The sequence below is a fragment of the Castanea sativa genome, chromosome 11 (genome assembly GCF_040712315.1).
Source record: "Castanea sativa cultivar Marrone di Chiusa Pesio chromosome 11, ASM4071231v1".
NCBI classification, from domain to species: domain Eukaryota; kingdom Viridiplantae; phylum Streptophyta; class Magnoliopsida; order Fagales; family Fagaceae; genus Castanea; species Castanea sativa.
In genome coordinates this window covers 53536545-53551956 of record NC_134023.1, presented here as the reverse complement: position 1 = coordinate 53551956, position 15412 = coordinate 53536545, and the positions used below count along the sequence as shown (strand labels likewise).

At 37.4% G+C, this 15412-nt stretch overlaps 2 non-coding genes across 2 annotated transcripts; both read right to left on the bottom strand.

The window, feature by feature from the left end:
• Positions 1 to 9576: 9576 nt before the first annotated feature.
• Positions 9577 to 9658, bottom strand: LOC142618125 (small nucleolar RNA SNORD36). The gene has a single exon (XR_012841176.1). It is a non-coding gene; the product is annotated as a small nucleolar RNA SNORD36 (small nucleolar RNA).
• A 1156-nt stretch (positions 9659 to 10814) lies between these two features.
• Positions 10815 to 10896, bottom strand: LOC142618127 (small nucleolar RNA SNORD36). The gene has a single exon (XR_012841177.1). It is a non-coding gene; the product is annotated as a small nucleolar RNA SNORD36 (small nucleolar RNA).
• Between the last annotated feature and the right edge of the window lie 4516 nt (positions 10897 to 15412).

Below are 15412 nucleotides of genomic sequence, written 5' to 3'. Positions count from 1 at the left end.
GGATGACAATAAAGCCATGCAACAGGAGATTGACAACCTGAAAAAGAAGCTACGCCGTGCCCAATGGAAATGATCTCCTTCTAGTTCATGCATGTCCTCTAGTGACGAAGAGGATGATAATTATAGGCGGAGGTCGAGAACTCAGCCAAGTGAGACTTTCTCCTATGAGAAGGGGCACCATCGCAGACATAAGAACAAGAGCCTGCCTCGTAAGGCTTGGGGAGTGACACTATGGGAAATGCGTTGAATTGAATTTCCAAATCACCTTTCACGCACAAGATAGAGGGGGATAAACTTCCTCGGCGTTTTCATCAACCTACGTTCACCATTTACAATGGTCGAACAAACCCCGTAGAGCATGCGAATTCAACCAAAGGATGGCTGTCCATTCTAAGGAAGGCTCTAATGTGCAAGGTATTTCCGTCCAGTTTGAGACCTGTGGCGATAAGGTGGTTCAATGGTTTGAGGTCGAATTCCATAAATTCCTTTAAGGAGCTCACCCTAGCCTTTGGTGCTAGATTTATTACGTGTAGCAAGGTTCCTCGACCCTTAGACTCACTACTATCCTTAAGCATGCGAGAGGGAGAGACCCTGAAAACGTACTCGGACAGATACTGGGAGATGTTCAACGAGATAGATGGTGACTTTGACGATGTGGTCATCAGTACTTTTAAGGTTGGCCTCCCTGCCGAGCATGGTTTAAGGAAATCTCTAACTGGCAAACCGGTCACCAATGTATGCCAACTCATGGATCGAATTGACAAGTATAAAAGGGTTGAGGAAGACCAACAGCAAGGGAAAGGAAAGGCAAAGGTTATCCTTCAAGAGAGGAGGGATTTTAGGCCGGACCGATACGACAACAACCGGCCACGACGAAACTTTGCTGGACAGACAAGACCTGCCAACACTCAGATGGTTAATGTTGTGTTCCGAGAGCCAGTACACCAAGTTCTCGAGATGATTAAGAACGAGCCATTCTTCAAGTGGCCAAATAAGATGGCAGGGAATCCCATGAGGCGCAATCAGAGCCTTTATTGCCACTACCATCAGGACCTAGGGCACATTACTGAAGACTGTAGGAATTTGTGAGATCATTTGGACTAGCTAGTCCGAGAAGGAAAACTCAAGCAGTTCTTGCATCATTCCAACAGTTCGCAGGGACTAGCGAATCCAGAACCCCGGAGAGACACTTCTTCAAGGCCCCCTTTGGGTACAATAAATGTCATCTTTGCCGCTCCAGGAAGGACCGGCTCTTGTCCTTCCAGGGTAATGTCAGTGGCTCGGCCGCCCGCCAGGGACGCCGGTCCGGAGCCGAAGAAGGCTAGGGTGAACACCCAGCTAATACTAAGTTTTTCGAACGAGGATAAGGTTGGAACCACTCAGCCCCATGACGACGCTTTAGTGGTCACGCTCAGGATTGTTGGGTATGACATGAAGAGGCTGCAATTAAGAACTCCGACGTTGCCTACCAACGGAACATCCGAGGAGGCGAAATGTGAAGATTTGGAATCGATCGTTGTTGGGGAGGATCCGAAGAAGTTCTTTCAGATCAAGGCTCAGCTGCCTCCTCTAGAAAAGGAAGAGCTAATAGAGTTTCTTAGAAGAAATGTTGATGTGTTTGCATGGAGCACTTACGAGACTCCGGGGGTAGATCCAAGCTTCATCTGCCACCACTTAAATGTCAACCCATCCATCACTCCCAAGAAGCAATCGCTTTAGCGCTCGTCTAGGGATCACTCCGATACCGTCAGAGACGAGGTGAAGAAACTCAAGCAGGTAGGGGCTATCAAGGAGGTTTTCTACCCTGAGTGGCTAGCCAACACTGTCGTAATAAAGAAGAAGAGTGGGAAATGGCGAGTGTGTGTAGATTTCACAGATCTAAACAAGGCTTGCCCAAAGGATCCCTTCCCTATGCCAAGGATTGACCAGCTGGTGGATGCTACTGTGGGCCATCATCAAATGAGCTTCTTAGACGCCTTTCAAGGGTACCACCAGATACCACTCACTCTGGAGAATCAAGAAAAGACAGCTTTTGTCACTCTGGTTGGGAACTACCACTACAAAGTGATACCGTTCGGTTTGAAAAATGCAAGATCCACCTACCAAAGGATGATGACTAGAATGTTTGAGCCACAGGTGGGCAAGAGTATTAAGGTCTATATAGACGATATGGTGGTGAAGAGTAAGGTAGTGTCCGAATACCTAGGAGACTTTGGGAACATTTTTGACATTCTAAGGAAGCACAAACTGTGACTCAATGCTTCCAAGTGTTCTTTTGGAGTCAGTTTAGGGAAGTTTTTGGGGTACATGGTCACTCATCGCGAAATCGAAGTTAACCCTGATCAGATTAAAGTAATCAACAATTTATAGCGACCTCAGAACCCCAAGGAAGTCCAAAAGCTGACTGGAATGACTACTGCCTTAAACCGATTTATCTCTTGGTCAGCAAATAGATGCAGACCCTTCTTCCTATTGATGAATAAGTGGAAGGGATTTGAGTGGACAGAGGAGTGTGCCTTAACCTTCCAGCAGCTCAAAGATTATCTCTCTCGGCCACCTATCATGTCCAGCCCCGAGGTGGATGAGGTCTTGTTTGCTTATATTGTTGTGGCCCCTCATGCAGTAAGCTTAGTACTGATACGAGTTGACAGCGTCATACAAAGGCCAGTTTACTACGTGAGTAAATCACTGCATGAAGCCGAAATCCGTTATCTGCCACTAGAGAAGGCCATTTTGGCGGAGGTACATACTACATGAAGATTCCCCCATTACTTCCAAGCCCACACGGTAATTGTCCTAACTCAACTCCCGCTCAGAGCTCTGCTCCGAAGTGCAATTACACGGGAAGGGTTGCCAAGTGGGGGACGATCCTAGGGGCTTTCGACATCAAATACATGCCTCGCACCTCCGTCAAGGGCCAGGTCCTCGCGAACCTGGTAGCTGAGTTTGCTGAATCCCCGTTGGAGAAGAAGCAGAGAAGCGGAACATAAATGGAAAATCATTTGGCATGATCTCCCAACAAGGTCTCATACCCTAGAAAGTATACGTCGATGATGCAGCGAATCAGAAGGGATCCGGAGTGGGGCTCGTTCTATTATCCCCCGAAAAAATTATTATTGAGAAATCATTGAGACTGGACTTTTCGGCCACGAACAACGAAGTTGAGTATGAGGTTTTACTAATGGGGATGTCCATGGTTCAAAGAATGGGTGGAAAGGCAATAAAAATGTTCTCGAACTCAAGATTGGTCGTCAGCCAGGTGAAGGGGGAGTTTGAAGCAAAAGATCAAAGAATGCGAAGGTACTTGAGTCAGGTTAAAGGTTTGCGATTAGGCTTCGAATCTTTTGACCTGTTGCATATCCCTAGAAGTGGAAACTCGCACGCTGATTCCTTAGCAACACTTGCAACCTCCTTAGCACAAAGTTTACCCCAGGTCATCCTCGTGGAAGACTTGTGCAAGCCCACAGAGATGAATAGAGAGGTGGTTCACATCCACCAGGTCAGAGTGGAACCTAGCTAAATGGACCCCATAGTACGATTCTTAAGAGAGGATATCCTACCCGAGGAAAATTTAGGAGCTGACAAAATACGAAGGAAGGCCCCACGGTTCTGGCTGTTCGAGGATCAGAAATTGTACAAACGCTCCTTTTCAGGGCCATACCTACTCTACATACATCCCAAGGCAACAGAATTACTCCTGAAAGAGTTACATAAAGGGATTTGTGGGAGCCACACTAAAGAAAGATCTTTGTCACACAGAGCCATCACTCAATGCTATTGGCGGCCCAACATGCAAAGGGAAGCACAAGAATATGTAAGGAAGTGCGACCAATGTCAAAGATTCGTACCAAACATACACCAGCCAGGAGGGATCCTTAACCCTCTGACTAGCCCTTGGCCATTTGCTCAATGGGGCTTGGACATTGTTGGCCATTTTCCCAAGGCAACGGGGAACAAGAGGTATTTGCTAGTCGGCACGAATTACTTCACGAAGTGGGTCGAAGCTGAGCCCTTGGCAAATATCAGAGATATAGATGCCAAGAAGTTTTTTTGGAGGAACATCATGACGCGGTTTGGAGTCCCTCATACCCTCATCTTGGACAATGGCCTTCAGTTCGACAACAAAGCCTTCAGGCAATACCGCTGCAATCTTGGAATTACAAATCGATACTCCACCCCAGCTTATCTCCAAGGGAATGGGTAGGCCGAGACTGTTAACAAGGTCATAGTAAACGGACTCAAGAAGAGGTTGGACGATGCCAAGGGAAAATGGGTGAAGGAACTCCCTCATGTCCTCTGGACATACCGAACCACACCTCGCAGATCGACAGGGGAGACCCCCTTCTCGATGACCTATGGAGCCAAAGTTGTTATTCCCTTAGAGACCAACTTCCCAACGCTGAGAAGAAGTTCTTTTGATCCGAGCAATAACGACAGACTGCTAGAAAGAAGCCTAGGCCTAATAGAAGAAAGAAGAGAAAATGCAATGGTCCAATTGGCTTATTACCAACATAAGCTCAAGCAAGGCTATGATGCCAATGTGAAGCTGAGGCCGTTAACACCAGGAGACTTGGTGTTGAGAAAGGTTCTAGGTACGGCGAAGAACCCAGCATGGGGGAAGCTAAGGCCCAACTGGGAAGGGTCATATCGCATCACCTCAGTGGCTGGTATAGGAGCATACTTTCTTGAAGACTTAGATGAGCATGTAATACCACGCCCTTGGAATGTAAACAACCTGAAGAGGTATTATTATTAATAAAAGTTTCCTTTATCAATATGATCACTCGTTGTATAAATGTGTTGTGCTTCTTGTTATTCTTCTTTTATAAGTGTTTAAACTGAACCTTAGTCATGCTTGAAGTCCTCGGACCAAATGCTTTAGGGAAATTAATACACTACGACATCTTTATAAGTGTTTAAACTAAACCTTAGTCATGCCTGAAGTCCTCGGACCAGATGCTTTGGGGAAATTAATACATTACGACATCTTTATAAGTGTTTAAACTGAACCTTAGTCATGCCTGAAGTCCTCAGACCAGATGCTTTGGGGAAATTAATACACTACGACTTCTTTATAAGTGTTTAAACCGAACCTTAGTCATGTCTGAAGTCCTTGGACCAGATGCTCAATGGTACACTCATTCCGTCAAAAGCTTTGTAACTCAACTAACAACTCATGGTATTTCCAATGACCCTCTACCCTATTGTAATTGATTTTTTTTTCATCTTCAAAGGAAAATTGTCCTTTCTATTTTTGCTTCAAAATAGAGAGTTTCTTTCATAATGAAAATCTAATTTTCAAAAAAAGCAAGTGTAAATAGGTTCACAGGTTCATGTCATTTAATTTCCATTCCATTGAACAAAGAATGATAACTACTTCAAAATGATGCGGTGTCCACAATAATAACTTTTGGATCCGTGAAATACCAAATCTTCCCAATGAAGTATATAAGATCTTGGCCCAATAGAACTCAGTTGAAAGTGGTCTTAAAACTTAAATAATGCCACTGCAGTCCTCCATGCCGTAGGATTTTCACTCCAAGACAAAAGGACAATGCTCCTCAGTCACTGGAACTAAAAAACTTTATCCAGAAGTCCTGGATAAATAGCATCAATTTCCTTTTCTTTTCTTTTCTTTTCTTTTACCTCCCTTTTCTTGGTAAATCTTAAAAATTTTAAACTAATAATACTTACCCTGGCCTAGCTTATGTTCCCTAGTTGCTTTCAATGGGTAGCTTCAGGGATTACTTTTTCAGTACTTGCTATAGGTAGGTATCTGATGGTCATAACATGGTCAAGGCTGTAAGTTAAATAGGATCTGCTACATACAAGTGCATCTTAAAATTGGTCATTATAATGGTAACGCTATGCCTTTAATCACATTGTGATGGAATGGTTCCATTGAACAGGGGTACCTAAAAGCTATGTCAAACTCTTACAAACCCAGCTGAAAATCCTGCTTCCAAGCTTTTGAGAATCCGACAAAATTTGCTCCTGAATAGATTAAATTCTTTTAAGTAATCTAGTTTGGAATCAACAATCAAATCACTTTCATAAACTACATCACAACTAGCATATTCCATCCAAATGATGGACAACAATTACCCAATTTCAGGTGAAAATGGAAAATTAACCATAATTTTCTAACTATATAGTTAGTAGTCACTGTTACGAAAGTTTATATAATACTAACATCTCGAGTCTAAAAGACTCGATTTTTTGGCTTATAAATCGAGTCTCAAAGACTCGGTTTTCATGTTCTGATCGCGTTTGAGTTGGCATTTTGTCCATGTAGCGTCTACCTGGAAATCGAGTTTTATAGACTCGATTTATAAGCCAACTCTTTAAGCATCGATTTGTGTGTGATGTGGTTAATCCACGTGGAAGCCACCTGGAAACCGAGTCTCTAAGACTCGATTTCTAATAGGGCTTTTTCAAAATTAAACACACAATCTCTAACGCCTCTCCACTCTCACTCACCCTGTCACTCTCTCACACAGACCAAAGCGATCTCACGCCTCTCTCACTCATCGACCCACTCTCACGCCTCTCTCTCTCTCTCACTCACCCTCTCCACTCTCAAGCACCCTCTCCACTCTCACTTAGTTCTCTCAGGTAATTTTCTTATTGTGTGAATTTTTCATGTGGGTTTGTGGTTTTTTTCCGAAATTATGATTGATTTTTTCATGTGGGTTTGTGGTTTGTGATTTTTTCGTGTGTTACTCTGTTTGGTGATAATGTATGAGAAATTTTGTGAAGCACGTTGTTGTCTATTTGGTTGAAATAGACTCCCAAATTCCAAACCAGTTTGTAGTTTTATATAGTAATTGCTTCGAAAATAAAACTTCTAGGACATTTTAGCCAAAACTTGATGTGGGCAGAACTTTGATATCATATTGGTGAATAGATAGCCATTTTACAAGGGCATAGGATCTTATTTACAATATTTCTTATAGGACAGCTTTAACATTAACGGAAATGACTTGAATCAATTAGGAGGAGCTTTGATAGTTGGTAGTAGAGCTAGTGATGAAGTTTTATGGGTCTAGAACTGTAGATAACAAACTAGAAGCATAAAATAGGAAGAAATACATCAAATTGCTTAGATTGAGTAGAACTCATCTCACTTCAATGAGTCGATGATCTTGATTAAGGTTTTGTGGCGGGATGAACAGCAAGTCACCAAACATTGTGTATATGGTTGCTTAAATTCTTTTTGAAAGGTTAATTTAAGGACTGAATGGACTTTACTTGAGGGTGAAATGCAAAAATAAGTCAGGATTTTCCTTACAGATAAAGTATCCTTGGCCTTAGTAACCTAATCAAGAATTATGCTTTTGAGTTAGCAGCTGGTTCTTGAAGTACAAAACTACAAAAGGTCTCATGTTTCACATAGTTACAAAATGTTCAAAACGACTTCATTTCATTTTGTGGGAGGAACTTCAAGCTTCGAAGTGGGGCTTCTATAAGAATTAAGCATATTTTGGGGGCCTCTTTGTCTTTGGCTTTGCATTAGAATCATGTGGTTTTGATTAGAGACTTAGTCTTCCCATCATTTATTAGTCTGTTTATATGTGTTGAAATCTTTTTGGTTGTTTTACCACCAAAAAAAAATAAGATTTTTTTTTTGGTTGTGTTGCTTAACTGCTGTCAAAACAAGAGTTACTTACCATCTTGTATTACTTACCAGTAATACTTAAAATCTCATTATATGATGCAATTTTGCAAACTTTCTTTACCCTTTAGTTTTTTGATTAAACAAATAGGAGAGGAGCTGTCCCATCCTCTAACATTCTAATAAAAAATTTAGCTTTGAATGAGAAAAACTTATTTCTTCATTCGTTCTGTTTTGGCCAAATGACTATTTTTATCCTTTGAACTACAATTTAAGGTTAAATTGTGTTCATAAACAATCAATTGTGTCACTATAGTCCTTAAATTTTTTGAAAATATTTCATTGTTTGTTTACTTATTGTAAAAAAATAGCCACAATTATACAAGTCGTGTTACCTTCAAACTATTTAGTTTTGTTAGTACGAATCAAAGTTAACTACAAATTAACTCACGTCTGTAAGCTACTCTCATAGGCATCACTTCGTTTCCAAAAGGAGAGGACGGGCAAGGGTAACATTGAACCATTTTCAAAAATTTATGGGTCTAAATTTTAGTTGGTAGTTCGGGTATGAAGTCAAACATTGATGCATATGAAGTCAAACATTGATGCATAATTTAGGGTTCAAAATTTACCTTATATAAACTTTTTTTAGCTTTTACCATAGAGCCACACTCTTTCTCCCCCAAATTTTCCGTTTCTCCTGGGTTGAATCATAGTCATTATTCTCAGAACTGGAGTGGCAGTATTTGGCTGCATTGGCTGACGATTACAAATTGTCTTGTAGGTGCAAAAAATTAAGCAAACTTCTTCTAGTTTTGAATTATTTTGATTTCCTAATTTACTTTGAGAGACAAGTTTGGTTGATACTTTTAAGTTTCTGATCAGTTTATTTAAACAGTTTGGTCCAGGAAGTTCATCAGAAGTTCTCATCACATCTGCAGATTCACGATTTCGGGTTGTTGACGGTATTGATCTAGGTCACTAGTTTAAGGTATAAATAAAATACATCAAATTATGTCTTCATATGTTGTTGTTACTGTTCCTTTTATTTTTATTATTAACATGGAAATGCTTGATACATGAACTTTTTTGTCTTAAACTTGATTGGCATAATATGATTGTACCTCCAAAAGCCGATGCCTTTTGTCATGTCCTGAAGTTCTCAATAGTACTTTCATTATGCAAAGTGTTTCTTGTGCTTTGAACTTTTGGCCTTGGTACTCTATGGCTAACTCTTAAATTTAGGCTGTTATAGTTCTGACTTGCAACTATTAAAATATTGTAAATATTTGATCTTTAGGAAGGACAATGGCTAAGCCACTAATTTGGAGAGCAAGAACTTATTGTTAACTTTTCTGGTGAAACCACACTGTGGACCACAAAAAAAATTTTATAAACAATTTTGGTAGCCTTTTAGTTAAAATATGCTAAACCTTTGACCTTCAGATATATGGTGTAGCACGGATGCGCATGACTTGGTGCTCTTTAGAAGCATGTGTAGAACTTACCTATAAAAAAAACTACATAATAAATTAGTTGAACTTTTTAATAAAATTAGGCATAGTTCTATGCCTAATAAATTAGTTGAACTTTTTATTATGTAGTTTACATCATCTTTGTCAACTGAAGTGCCTATTACGCTTTGACTGTGACGAGAAAATATCAAACACAGCCACAGATTTCTACCAAAACAGAATTACCTTATCTAATTTGATTGCATTCTAATAAATTAGATTAGGTTTTGGTAAAAATGCTGATTGTCCTTATGTTATCAATCTTGCTCCAATTTTTACGACCCAATAATCAAAATTTGAAAAAGAAAATCTCGAAAGTCTTAGCAGTTAATTAACTCAGCTCTAATTCTAAATAGATCGAAGGTGAAATTAATCATTAAAGAAAAACGAATATCAAATAATTAAAGAGATTAAAAATGAAAGAAACTGTTAACTACGGATTTTGGGTGAGCATCAGTTTTAAAAAGCTCGGTTTGAAAAGCTTCACGGAGTGTTAGCATTCAAAACTAATAATTCTCATCATCTGATCAGATCCCAATTCCATCTCACATAAACAAAACCAAACCAAACCAAACCTAAAAAATTAGACCAAAGCCAAAGAAAGATACAAAATCAAAGAAACACGAAGCCAAAAACACATAACAACAAAAGTAAAAACGAAGACTTTGTAACGGAAAGAGATGCATGTACTTAAGTTCAGTTTGCAGAAACTTGAGGTTTTGCTAACTAGCACTACAAAGCTCCTTATATATACTGCATAGAGTAAGGAGGGACACTGGAAACCCTATTTGCTAAAACCTGCTAAAGTGACGTCATTTTACTCGCATACTTAAGCTTGACCGCCGCACCGTTTCACTTATTGCATCTTTTCACATGCTATCTTTGAAACGCTGCCGTCCTGATAGTCTAGACAGTCTTGAGAGTTTTTTTTTTTCCCTAAAAAAAATTTAATAAATATTTTCGATAATACAATTAAAAACAGTGAGAATTTTTGTTTGGGGCAATTAGATGACTGTCCAAATTGTGAGTTAAACTATAAGACTAACTCCTTAATATTACTATGCATGTATAAATTTCCCAATAATATTTTTAATATTACTATGTATGTATAAATTACATAATAAATTAGTTTTTTTTTTTTTTTGATAAGTAAACTACATAATAAATTAGTTGAACTTTTAATAAAATTACTCAACAAAAAACGAAATTAACAAATTAGTTGGAAAAAACTTGCTGTCAAAAGGTGTGAATCCTTGAGTTGGACCTGTTTGTAGAACTTACCTATAAAAGAAACTACATAATAAATTAGTTGAACTTTTTATCATATAGTTTACATCATCTTTGTCAACTGAAGTGCCTATTACGCTTTAACTGTGATGAGAAAATATCAAACACAGCCACAGATTTCTACCAAAACAGAATTACCTTATCTAATTTGATTGCATTCTAATAAATTAGATTAGGTTTTGGTAAAAATGCTGATTGTCCTTATGTTATCAATCTTGCTCCAATTTTTACGACCCAATAATCGAAATTCGAAAAAGAAAATCTCGAAAGTCTTAGCAGTTAATTAACTCAGCTCTAATTCTAAATATATAGAAGGTGAAATTAATCATTAAAAAAAACGAATATCAAATAATTAAAGAGATTAAAAATGAAAGAAACTGTTAACTACGGATTTTGGGTGAGCATCAGTTTTAAAAAGCTCGGTTTGAAAAGCTTCACGGAGTGTTAGCATTCAAAACTAATAACTCTCATCATCTGATCAGATCCCAATTCCATCTCACATAAACAAAACCAAACCAAACCTAAAAAATTAGACCAAAGCCAAAGAAAGATACACAAAATCAAGGAAACATGAAGGAAAAAAAAAAATCAAAATGCAACCCAGAAATGGTCATTTTCATATCTATGATTAATGTCAACCAACAATAAACACATCCATTACTGGTAAACAGGAACAAAGAAACAACACTAGAATCAAAAGCTCAAGGGAAAAAAAATATCACACTGCTTTTACTCATATAATTAAAGAAAGACTTCCAAAAAATTATGAAATAAGTCATCTCATTACATACAAAATCAGTAAGAAATCACATAGATCAGATTACACCACATGCTGTCACAAAAATAGGACAATAAAACAGCAGCCTAGGATATCAAAGTACAAAGTAGACCCATAAAGCAGTGCACAAGTACTACCACTCTTTAAGTTGCATGGACATTTTCAGAAGCAAAATGTACACATCCCAAAAAACCGGTTAAACCTATTCATATCAACCCAATTGGAATCACAACTTTAGTTACCACCCAACATAGTATGTCCAAAATTATAGGATCTCCATACCATTACAAACAGAACCACCCTAACTCCAATCCACACTATCACAGCACATCGAAACATATAAACCTTAAAACCATTGTCTTCTGGGTAAAAAGAAGACAATCATCTATAATACTATTGTTCAAACAGGATTGAGCTATTTTCTTTTAATATTACTTCAGCAATTAAAAATTCCAACAAAATATAAACAACCCAGAAAATCTTTAATAGATTCAAAGCCTCTAAGCTACTTAAACCATCTATTTCAATTGGTTTGCTTAAGCTGATTTCAAAAAAAATATTTTAAAAAAAAAACCATATAATAATATCCAAACAGGAAAAAATCATCAGATTCAAGCTAAACTAGCATATGGGTAAGCATAATAACATCATACAAACAACAAACAAACGAACAAAATTTCTCCTCTATTATTTTCTCAGCAACCAAACAACAGGGAAAAATGAAAGCAAACACGATTTCAAGCTAAAAGCTAACAGTTTTGTCAAAACCCAAATGCCAAAAACATAAATCAGATCCCAAACTTGAACATCAAAAAGCTGAGAGAGTACCATTTTGGTTGGGGCTTAGGAGGAGCTGGAAACCCTAGACGATGAACTCTCTGTTCACGAGCGGCCAGGCTAAGCGTATCGTTTCGTTAATTGCTTTATATATGTATATATATAGAGAGAGAGAGAGAGAGAGAGACGAAGAGAGAGAGGCCGCTAGGGTTTATGTTTTCTCTTTGAGGCCTGTGTTCATGGGCCGGGTTTGTGAACCCAAAGGCCTATGAGTTCCCAACTTCTCTTTTGGATTTTATTTTAAGACAAAATTGCAAATTCTTGGGCTAAATTTGATTTTCTTCCCTCAAATATAATTTAATTATTAATTCTCATTGTATAATTATAATTTTTTTATAGAATTTTAGTTGTAGTGTTTAATATTTATAGAAAAATAATAAGTTAATAATCAAGTACAAGTAATATGTGAACAAATTTGAACATATAATTTTGTTGGGCAGTGAAATTGAGCTTGATCCAATTTTGGCTCATGTTCGAGATAAAATTAATAAAAAAAATTCATATAAGTTTTAAATTCAACTTGATTCAACTTGTTTGCAGCCATATATTTTTTCTTATGAATTTTCAACTTTTTTAATTAGTTAATGACCATTGAAACATAACAATTAAAGAATGAGTAATGCTGCATGACATTTTTCATAATATAGTTGCATTAACAAGTTTTTATTGGTTTTTATCTACGCCCCCTATTGACATCACTTTATCATCTCTTTTATTTTCTAGGGAAAAAAAAGGGGGATTCGCTTGTGTAGTCATCAACCCCCACCCCCATGGTACATTGTCACTTGGGCTTTTTGGTAAGCTCATGGGTACCACCAGTGCATATCAAGGCATACAACTACTCTCATGGGTACCACCAGTGCATAGCAAGGCGTACCGCTACTTAACCTCATTACCTTGTTTTCTGCATTTTGAAGTTTGAGTATGTATTCGGTACTTGAACCCACAACCTCTTGGCACTTGATTCAAAATGATGGGTCTTTTTGAGGGTTGTATATCTTACTACCTCAATAATTTTGAATTTTTTATGACAATTTTTGTGACTCTAAACTTATTGATAAAGAATCTGTAGTGTCATAAGGTTGTATAAAGAATCTATGGGTCTTTTCGAGGGCTGTATAAATTACCCCACCATCTTGTCTCTCATGTTGAAAAGTTTATCTTTTAATAGGGATTCTGGATCTTAGGCCAATGGGGTGAGGAGAAAAAAACCTCCTTATATAAAGAATTCTACAAGCAAATTATATGGTTCATATCCTCCCAAGTGTGATATAAATTTTGGAAGATTGTAACATATCCACCACACAAAGTTTTAAAAACTATATTCACTAGATTGTAATGCATGCATATACATGAAAACGTTCTACAACAGTGATGACGATGTGGTCTTAATTAGGTGAGTGAGACAATTATCTCAGTTTTTAGGTTGAGTATTAAGAATGGATCGCTCGGTACCAAAAATTTAAAAAAAAAATGAAATTAGATACATAGCGTTTTGTTCGGGAAAAAAAAGGATAGTAGCATAAAATTAGACAACAATTAAAAACTAATTTAAAATCAATTTTTGATTATTATCTTGTGTTGACTTTAATATAATATATGAACTCTTTTAAAATAAGTGAATTTGATTTTGTTATTCTATAAATATTGAATATGTATTGAATGTCATTATGTTGGTATTTATTTAAATTATTTTTTTGAAAAATATTTATTTCAATTATTATTTATATGATAATATTAAATCTATTTATATCCAAATAAATGAATAGAATTTTAGAAAGCACAAAGCATATCCAATTTCTAGTGCCCACTTCCTTATTTTGCCTAAGGTAAGACTAGAATAGAATATTATACAAATAAAAACAAAATGTGTGCCCACTATGACCAAGGCCAATCATACATGTGTAAAACTCCTTTATTCAACCGAGTCCAACTTGTTCTATCAATTACATTCCTGATTCCTTTCATTTCCTATGTATACTCTCAATACAGTGGCAAATAAATTATAAGTGTGTAACAATCCTAGTGTCATTGCACAACTTTTTAGTTTTTATCATTGTGGTTCTTAATTACTTCTTAGTTCTAGACCGATCCAAAACAACAAGAAAGATCTAAACCTTCTTAATACATCGGATTTCTAATAAGAGCTGAGGTCCAACCAGGACATGAAGTTCCAAGCTATTCCAATCAAAGTTCAAAGTTAACTCTGGAAAGTTATAACTTTGTAAGTTGCAAAATTTCTCAGCAGAAAATTTGTATAATTAACCAAACAAATTAAAATAACTGCGTTTAATGATTCTCCAAAAAAAAAAAATAATAACTGTGTTTAATCATCAATTACACCCATAATTGGGAGATGATATTAGGTGTAACGAGGATAAGTGTAACACCTCTCACATGGAATTCGTTGTGATGCCCTTTGGGCCCAAAATTACCAAGAAATCAAGAACCATGCCAATGCTAGTCCTCGCAATATGCTGCCTGCTCCTGCTCCTCCTCCTTTTTCAACTTTGCCCTTATGCAACGTGCCTCGTCCTCCATCGCTGTACAACCACATGCCTCCAGGGCCTCCCCTCAATGTGCACGGGAGAAAGAAGGCAGTGATCGTGGGAATATCATATAGGCACTCACGGCACGAGCTCAAAGGTTGCATCAATGACGCTAAATGCATGCGATACCTCTTGATCAATAAGTTTCACTTCCCCCAAGAGTCCATTCTCATGCTCACTGGTATCTTTGTATCTTTGTAGGCATGTATCTAATATCTATGTATGCATCTGTGACTCTTATCATAATGGTTTGTTTCATCTCTTTCTTATTGTAGTAATTTGTAACATAAGTATGATCATTATGTATGTATATTAGTAAGGCCTCATCCTTCAGCTTGCTTTTACAACCAAAATTTCATGTGTGAGAGTGTGGATATATGTCTAAGCATAAATTAGGTTGATTTGGATTGTACTATGTTAAGCATTATATGTGCTAGTATATTCTATTGAGCTTGCCTCTTGTATCTTGCTTGAGCCTACCGCTTAGTTGATCTAGGATGACAAGTGCGGAAAAAAAAAAAAAAAAAAAAAAAATTATTGGTTTCACCACTAAGCTTAAAAAATTATTCTCTAATTAGAAATTTTGAATTCAAATTGCTATGCTCAAACTTTCTTGGAGCCTTTTTTAAATAGGATTTGAGAGTACCTTCTCCTAAGAGCTAGGCTAAAACTTGTCCACATCTCATGTCCGAACAATCATCTCCCATCGTCATTTTGGCTTGCTATCTCTTTATCTTGAATCCCTAGTGATGGTAGGACTCTGTCTTCTAGTCTTCTAGTCTTTGGCCTTGGCTGCTGATTAAATGGAAATTGGGTGGCTTTTAAGACCAGA